The following is a 9521-nucleotide window of genomic DNA, read 5'->3' as shown; positions in this document are numbered from 1 at the left end:
AATAAACAAGAAAAATTATATATGTTGTGGCATATGCCTGTAATTCCAGCACTCAAAAGGCTTAGAGGAAGGCGTATCTCTAATCACTTCAAGGCCAGCCTGGTCTATACAGCAAGTTCCAGGCTAGCCAGAGCTCCATAATAAAACATTATAAAAAAATAATCTTTTATTTCTTAAAAAAGAATGTTCTGATTGAATACACTGCTGGATTAGGTTTAAAAAAAAAACAGGATGAATTTGATATAAAGAACCATCTTCAGGTGCTTGCTTCCGCAGCACGTATACTAACATTGGAACGATACAGAGATGGTTAACATGGCCCCTGTGCAAGGATGACACGCAAATTCGTGAAGCCTTAAAAAAAAAAAAGAATCATCTTCAGTAGAGGTGGACTTGTCTTCAAGAGTGTGATCTTCTCTAGTGGAGGATCCAAGTTCATTGCCCAGCAAGTGGTTCACAGTTGCATGCAACCTATGGGTGTCATCTTCTTCTGGCCTTTATGGGTACCTGCACACACATCACACACACACACACCTCTGCCTCTCTAATTTTTTTTTAAATATCTTCAGATAGTAACAGAAAAGTCCTACAGGCTTCTTCTAAGAAGTCTGGAGTAGCCAGTCTTGGCCTGGTATTTCAATAAAAGACTGTGATGTGTCCAATTTTTGTCACTTTGCTTTAAAAATGGTGTAGATTAATTCACATACCAATAGAATACCAATAGGTCACAATCATAAAAATCAGATTAAACAAAAGTCTAACTATTGGCTTTGCCTTTTTTTCCCCCCCTGCTGGAGCTTTGCTGAGATTTTTCAGTACAATACTACAAAGGTCCACAAGATGGCGACACAACTCTAAAATACTTTCAAAAACTAGCTTTGGAAAAGCTCTGGTGTTGCCCTGATGAAAGTAAAAGTTTAAAAATGTCCAGTGGTGGTGCGCACCTTTAATCCCAGCAATCAGGAGGCAGAGGTAGGCAGATCTCTGTGAGTTCGAGGCCAGCCTGGTCTACATACAATACCTAGTTTCAGAACAGCTAGGATTGAGAAACCCTGACTGAAAAAACAAAACAAAAAAAGTCTCCTTCAGAATTTATGGATTTGTTCCAATGCTTGCTCTGCTAATTTTTGCAAGGTGTAAGCTTTGTTTCAATAAATAACACTACTAAAGAGCAATGTTGCTGAGTTAACTTGATGTTTGTCTCAGGTTCTAGCAGACATCAAAACCGTCTCCTAAACTCTCTACTCTCTCTATAACCTCTGTTATGTCTCTGTTATGACCTCTAGTCCCTGATCCCTGTCAACAGAACTTCAGAACATAGGACTGGAGAGTGCTTATTGCTCTTGAGAATTTGGTTGTCGGCATTCATATAGCAGTTCACAATCACTGGTAACTAACTATAGCTCCAGAGAATCCAACCCATCTTCTGGCCTCCTTGGTTTCTTACATGCATGTGGTGCATATAAACTCATGCAGACATAGAAGGAAGGGTATATAAGAGGGTTTATAAGGAAAAAAGGAAGGAAAATTATATAATTATATTATAATCTCAAAAAATAAAATTTTTAGATTAAATTTCAAAAACGCTTCATAAACTGTAGTAGGAGGCAGCTTGTTTGTTCCAGACTGCTCAGCCCTGAAATAAACACACAGAAACTATATTATTTGCAATACTGTTTTTCCAATAGCTTAAGTGTATTTCTGACTAACTCCTATATCCTAAACTAACCTATCTCCATTAATTTGTGTATCACCACATGGCTGTGACTTGCAAAATTTCGGCATGTCTGTCTCTGGAGGCAGTTTCATGACTTCTCCTTGACTCCACTTCTTTCTCCCAGCATTCAGTTTAGTTTTCCCTGCCTAGCTCTATTCTACCCTATCAGGCCAAGCCAGTTTCTTTATTTATTAACCAATAAAAGCAACACATATACAGAAGGACTTCCTATACCAATAAACCACGAAAGGCAGTGTAATGCAGTGGTAAGGGAATGGATTCCAGAGGCTTCTTGCTTGTGTTGAAATATAGCCCAAAAGTTACTATTTGTTATTCATCAATCACTCACTTGTGTGTCTCAGTTTCTCTTTCTGCAAGATGGAGATTATAGTGCCCTTTATACTGGATTATTCCTGGGGTTAGGTCAAGTTGAAAATTATGAATGCACTTAGAATAAATCTAGCACATGAAATGTAAAATTTTGTAGAATTCAAATTTAAGGGTTTTTTCTAGTCATGTATGGAGTTACCTCAATTTGATTTTGATTTATTAACCAGATTAATGGACTGCTGAGGATTTTTTTTTTCTGAGGATTTTTTATGACCAAAAAAAAAAGTCTAGCCAGGCTGTGGTGGTGCACACCATTAATTAATTAATTTTGGGAGGCAGAGGTAGGCAGGATCTCTGTGAGTTCGAGGCCAACCTGTTTTACAGAGCAATTTGCAGGACAGCCAGACAGGGTTGTTATATAGAGAAACCTTGTCTCAGAAAACCAGAGAGAGAGAGAGAGGGAGAGAGAGAGACAGAGACAGAGACAGAGACAGAAAGGGGCAAGTAGATCTCTACTGAATTTGAGGCTAGCCTAGTCTACATAGCAAGGTCTAAGTCAAACAAGTGGCTGGCTGCTTTGCTTTTTGGATCTCTGGGTTGAACCCCAATTTCTCTTTCTGAGTTTTTATGAATCGTGCTTCAAACCCCAATTTCAGTCTGTGGTATTTTTTCTTAGTTTTTATTAATTGAGCTTCACTGAACCATTTCTCTCGCCTCTTCACTGTGATTGTTTAAAAGTCAGTATTATATTCCTGTGTCCATTGATTTAAGGGTTTTAGCTAGAACTCATTCAGGTAGACCACTCCCTGGTAGTGCTTGAGTATATCATCATGTTGCTCTTTCTCTGTCCTACAAAACTGGAGCTAAATCAAGAAAGCCTTTAACTTTGTCATTAAAACCAGTGTTGTTATTAACACCTTTTATGCCTTTTAAAAATAAAATTTATTCATTGACAGTGTTATACATGTATATAATGCACTTTGACCACACTCAAATCCCCCTCCTTTTTTTTTTCCTAAACAAGGTTTCTCTGTGTTGCTCTGGCTGTCCTGGAACTCTATCTGTAGACCAAGCTGGTCTTGAACTGAGAAATTCTCCTGCTTCTGCCTCAGAGCTAGTTCCAGGACAGTTATGGATGTTACAAAGAGAAATCCTGTCTTAAAACAAAGAAAAAAAAAATGATGAACCTGGAGGCAAGCCTGGAAGACATTTTCCTTTCTTTTCAATTTTGTTTATTTATTTTACATTCCTCCTCTCACTCACTCCCCCACCTCCCTTTTGCCCCGCCCCCCCCTCCTAAATCTACCCTTCCTCAGTATCCACTCAGAAAGGGGCAAGCCTCCATGGACATCAGTAAATCATGGCATATCAATCTGTGATTAGACCAAGCACCTCCCCCTGTATTCATGCTGGGCATGGCAATCCAGCATAAGGAATAGGTTCTCAAGAGTGAAGCAAAGCACAAAGAACAGCCCCTACTCCTATTGACAGGAGTCCCACAAATAGACTAAGCTGCACAACTGTCACGTATATGCAGAGGACCTATGCTGGTTCCATGCAGGCTCCCTAGTTGCTAGTTCAGATTCTGTGAGTTCCCATGAGCCAGGCTGGCCATTTCTGTGGATTTTCCCGTGATGTTCCTGACCTCTCTGACTGCTACAATTCCTCCTCTCTCCTCTCAGTAGGACTCTCCAAGCTCAGCCCAATGTTTGGCCTTAGGTTTCTGAATCCACAATCATCAGTCACTGGATGAAGGCTCTCCAATGAAAACCAGGATAGTCACCAATCTGATTATAGAGGATGGCCACTTCAGGCTATGTATCACTTCTGTAAGGAGTCTTAGTCTTATACTTGTAAACTCCTTGGAGTTTCCTTTGCATTGAGCTCCTATCCTACCCTGAAAAGCCCCCCTTTCCAGTCATTGCTCTCAGCACTCTCTCCCTCCACCCACTCTCCAGCCTAATCCCTCAAGTTCCCATACCCACTCACCTGCAGTTCACCCAGGAGATCTCTGTTTCCCTTTTCTTTTTTTTCCCTCTGTTTCCCTTTTCTTGGGCGGTCCATACATCCCCCTTGGCCCTCCTTCTTACCTAGCCTCCCTGAGGCTGTGGATTGTAACATAGCTATCCTTTACTTACAGCTTTCCATCTTCTGATATCTTCTCCAATTTCTTTCTCCAAAGACTTGAAGTTCTTGCCATACAGGCCTTTCACTTGCTTGGTTAGAGTTACCCCAAGATATTTTATATTGTTTGTGGTTATTATGAAGGATGTTGTTTCCCTGATTTCTTTCTCAGCTCTTTTATCATTTGTATATAGGAGGGCTACTGATTTTTTTAGTTACTCTTGTATCCAGCCACTTTACTAAAAGTGTTTATTAGCTATAGGAGTTCCCTGGTAGAATTTTTGAGATTACTTATATATACTATCATGTCATCTTTTCCAATTAGCTTCCCCTTGATCTCTTTTGGTTGTCTTATTGCTCTAGTTAGAACTTCAAGTACTATATTGAATAGATATGGAGATAGTGGACAGCCTTGCTTGTTCCTGATTTTAGTGGAACTGCTTTGAATTTCTCTCCATTTAATTTAATGCTTGCTGTCAACTTGATGTATATTGCTTTTATTATATTTAGGTATGTTCCTTGTACCCCTGATCTCGCCAAGACTTTTTATCATGAAGGGGTAATGGATTTTTTGTCAAAGGTCTTTTCAGCATCTAATGAGATGATAATGTGATTTTTTTTCTTTCAGTTTGTTTTTATGGTGGATTACATTAATAGATTTTTGTATGATGAACCATCATTTACATCCCTTTCATCCTTTACATCTCTGGGATGAAGTCCAGTGATCATTTAGTGATGGATGGGGGAGGGCCCAGCCTACTGTGGGTAGTGCCATCCCTGGGCTGATGGTATAAGATGAAAGGCAGAACAAGCCTTAAGCAGCATGGCCTCTGTATCAGCTTCAGCCTCCCAGGTTCCTGATTGAGTTCCTGTCTTGGTTTCCTTTCATGATGAACAGTGACATGGAATGGTAAGCCAAATAAATGTTCTTCTCCCCAAGTTACTTTTTGGTCATTGTGTTTCACTGAAGTCATAGAAACCCTAACTAAGCCACCTGGCCCCTTTGGTTTTGTTTTTGTGACCACTGAGTTTAACCAGGGCAGCTGCTATGAACATTTGTATCTCTATCCTGAGGTATGTTGAAAAGTTTTCTAGACCTACTTAGGACAGTAACGTTGGAAAGACAAAGTGTTTTGCAAGGGAATTGTTTCACTGTATCTTCCTACCAATAGTATACAAGACTTGTTACCTGTTCCTCACCAGCACCTGCTCTTTGACATTTACTTGATTTATACAGTGTAAGTCTCTCTGTTTCAGTTATTCTGACTTCTTGAATTTTCCTTTTCTTTGCACTTACTCTTTTCTTCTACCTAAAGTGTCTTGTCCAAATTTGGTTTCTGTTGCTGTGATAAAACTCTAACCAAAAGCAACTTAGGGAGAAAAGGGTTTATGTGGCTTACACTTCCCAATCACAGTCCACTATTGAGGGGAAGCTAAGGCAGAAACTCAAACAGGTCTGGAACCTGAAGGCAGGAACAGAAGCAGAGGCCATGGAGGAATGCCACTTACTGGCTTGCTTTTCCATGACTTGCTGTTTGCTTTCTTATATGGACCAGGGCCACCTGGCCAGGGACTAGCACCCCTTCCACATCAACTATCTATCAAGGAAATGTATCATAGACTTTCTTACAGGCCAAACTAGTGGAGACCTCTTTTCAGATGACCTTAGCTTTGATGAAAACCAACCAACACAACCCCTATTGTTTGCTCTCTCTTGCCTCCTCAGCTTGTCTGTGAGTACTTCCTTCTCCAACCCTTTTAAAACTCCATACTCCTTCTCCCTTTCCTCAACCCTACACTTACTTGTTTCTTCAGTGTTTACCACAGGGGAAATTGTGGTATGGGAGTCTGCAGGTCCAGCCCACTGCTATACCTGGAATTTAGAGCAAGTAGGATGACTTTTGTAATCATTCTTAGACTTAACTGAATGATTTTCGTTGAGATTTTATTTGCTTTTCTTAATTATTAGTGAAGCAGATTGTACTTTTATTGGCCTACTCAAATATTTTCTCCATTTTTCTATTAGGCTGTTTCATGATTTCTTATTGATTTGTTAGGTGTTTCTTATAAATTCATATTTTCTTCTATGGCATAACATACAATTTTCATTATATTTTTATATTTGAATAAATAGTTTTATTTCTAAATTGTCAAGCTTATTAACATCCCTTGAAGTTTGCCTTGAGTATTACATAAATTGTTGGGACTACAGAAATGGCTCAGCAGTTAAGAGCAACTTGCAGGAGTTGGTTTTCTCCCATCTTTGAATCCCAACTCAGATTGTTAGGCTTGGTAGCAAGTTATTTTACCCACTGTGCCATCTTGCTGGATGTGATTTAATGTTATATTAAGATGCTTTATTAAATTATATTATCAATTCTAGTTTTACATCTGTAGATTAAAGTTTTCTAATAAGATGGTCATATTGTCTGTGAGTGATGATCCTATTTCTGATCTTTATACCTTTTTACTTTCTTCTTGCCTTACTTCATTAGGTGGGACCACCCACGTACTGTAAAACATCAGCAACAACAAAAGTAAACAAATAACAAAAGGTGTAGTAGTCTGAATAGTGTCTGAATTCATACCATCTAGAACCTCAGAATGTAATCTTACTTGGCAGCATCTGGAGCAATTATTACTAAGAGTCAATCTGAGATCATACTTGACCAGGTGGGTGTGAAATGTGCTGAAGGCCACCAGATAAGCGGTGGAAAGCTATAGATGTTGATGCCTGATGAGTTACTTTTATTCTTATGGATAGTTTTATATGGGAATAGCCTTTTGTAATGTGAGTTACAGATCTGTTCCTAGAGACATTTCCTCTGTAATAATGCTTTCATGCTTTTTAAATTTTGTAAATTATAATTTTTATATAGTTAATACATGTTAAGATAGGGACAAAGGCTAGAAATACATTCAAACTTAGCATGCCTGAGAGATTTTGTTTTCAAAAAGTCCTTAAGTGACTTTGGCAATCTTTAGTCATAACTTGAGGGTTCTTATTTGTTGCACTTTATATGTTTCTGATAAAATTTAAAATCTGTCAAGGTTCAGGGGCATATACCTGTGGTGCCTACTTTTGGGAGGCTGAGGTGACAGAACATTTGAGTTCACAAGTTCAAAACCAGCATGGGCAATGAATGTATTTGTAACTGGAGACTGCTCATTCATTTTCGGCTGCCCAGACCTGAATAACCACACAGAAACTATAAAAATTACAACACTGCTCAGCCTATTAGCTCAGGTTTCCTATTAACTAACTCATACATCTTAAATTAATCCATTTCTATTAATCTGTGTATTACCACGAGGCTATGGCCTACTGATATGGTTCTGGCGTCTGTCTTCATCAGCCACTACATGGCATCTCCCTGACTCCATCTACACTCTCTCTATGTGTCTGTTCATATTTCCTACCTGACTTTACTCTGCTAAGTCATTGGCCAAAACAGCTTTATTCACTAACCAATAAAAGCAACACATATACAGAAAAACATCACACATCAACTCCCCTTTGCTGTCGAAATAAAAGGAAGGTTTTAACTTTAACATAGTAAAATTACATATACAAAGCAGTTATCAAGCAAGAATTATAGTTACAACATTCAGTACATTTACATTTGGCAAATTAAGGAAAATACTCTATCATCTATCTTATCTTTGTGAGTCTAAAGTTTTATATCTAGTTTATTTTTTATCATAACTAAGGAAAACTGTAAATATAACTATATGCCTTCAACCCTTCAAAGACCCCAGAAGGACTTAATATTACCTAAGTAAACAGGAAGGACATTGTAAACAACTTCCAAAATTCTAGAAATGACAGATATCTTGCTGCCTGGACAGTCACCCAGTTCTTTTGTAGCATTGGGGCATTATCTATCTTCAGCCTATAAGCCCATAGTAACTGACAAACTTTTCCATGAAACAGGAAATTTGAAAGACTGTTTCACCTATATTGGCAATATGTTAGTCACTTTCTTCTGTGTTTTGCAGAATGTCTGGCAGTTTTCTCTGTGGAGCAAGAATCCTAAAGTACCATACCATCTTTTAAAAAAAATATTTATTTATTGTGTATACTGTATTCTGCCTGCATATATGTCTGCAGGCCAGAAGAGGGCACCAGATCTCATTACAGATGGTGTGAGCCACCATGTGGTTGCTGGGAATTGAACTCAGGACCTCTGGAAGAGCAGTCAGTGCTCTTAACCACTGAGCCATCTCTCCAGCCCTCGTTCCATCTTTTGGAAAGTTGTGCAGTCACTTTTTTGTGGGTCTTGCATGTCCAGTTCATATAGCATACCATCCAACAGTCCAGGCAAGAGCAGTTTCTTGCCCAAATGACTAAGATATTGAAGGCAAATTCCATAAAGAGTTTCTTTGATGCCCGTCAACCTGTCTGAAATAATTGGTGCTGCCAAAAGCAGATATGTCTGTTGAGAAAAAATGCCATATTCTGTAGATCTTTGACAGATTTCAAGACTACCTATCCATCTGAAATATATCTCTGTACATCTAGAAAACCTAACTAACATGACTACAAGTTTGACTATTAAAAATGACTATCTATTAATCTATAATTTTAAATTAAACATTACATTTTTGTGGTTTTTTGAGACATGGTTTCTCTGTAGCTTTGGGACCCATCCTGCAACTAGCTCTTGTTGACCAGGCTGGCCTCAAACTCATGGAAATCTGCCTGCCTCTGCCTCCCAAGTTCTGGGATTAAAGACATGTGCCACCACCACCCAGTTAAACATTACATTTTTAAATGATCTGTATAAACATAATACCTTAAACAAGATAGAAATATACATATAACAAAAGTGATCTTTAATTTGTATCAATAAACCAAAGTCATACCAATGTTCATTTCTATATCACATCCCCCCCCTGTTTTTTTAAAGAAATTGACTGTGACCATTAATCAATTATAATCATCCCTTTTAAAAATGAAAATAAATATTTATAAACAATAATTTGGGGAATTTGGTTGCTGTTTTTCCCAAATTGCTTCCTGCTGTTTATTTGGCAAAATATTTTTAGGGCTTATGGAGACCTTTCAGAGGTTCTTGTTGTATCAAACCACATTAGCCTAAAAGGAATCCACAGGCTCTCTCATCATCTGTGGAAACAAAAGCAGAACTTCTTTTCCAAAGTAACATATACTTAGTCTCAAATTTTGCACCAGGCGGTGGTGGCACATGCCTTTAATCCCAGCACTCCGGAGGCAGAGGCAGGCAGATATCTGTGAGTTCGAGGCCAGCCTGGTCTACAAGAGCTAGTTCCAGGACAGGCTCCAAAGCTACAGAGAAACCCTGTCTTGAAAAAACTAAAAAAAAAAAAA

General features: G+C 38.5%; 1 non-coding gene across 1 annotated transcript; it reads left to right on the top strand.

The window, feature by feature from the left end:
- Positions 1 to 260: 260 nt before the first annotated feature.
- On the top strand, positions 261 to 367 carry LOC126515646 (U6 spliceosomal RNA). Its single transcript, XR_007595898.1, has one exon. It is a non-coding gene; the product is annotated as a U6 spliceosomal RNA (small nuclear RNA).
- The last annotated feature ends 9154 nt before the right edge of the window (positions 368 to 9521 follow it).

The sequence above is a fragment of the Alexandromys fortis genome, unplaced genomic scaffold (genome assembly GCF_014885135.2).
Source record: "Alexandromys fortis isolate MF-2015 unplaced genomic scaffold, M_Fortis_MF-2015_v1.1 scaffold_158, whole genome shotgun sequence".
NCBI classification, from domain to species: Eukaryota; Metazoa; Chordata; class Mammalia; order Rodentia; family Cricetidae; genus Alexandromys; species Alexandromys fortis.
Note: the sequence above shows the minus strand (reverse complement) of the source record. Positions and strands in the feature narration are given on the sequence as shown.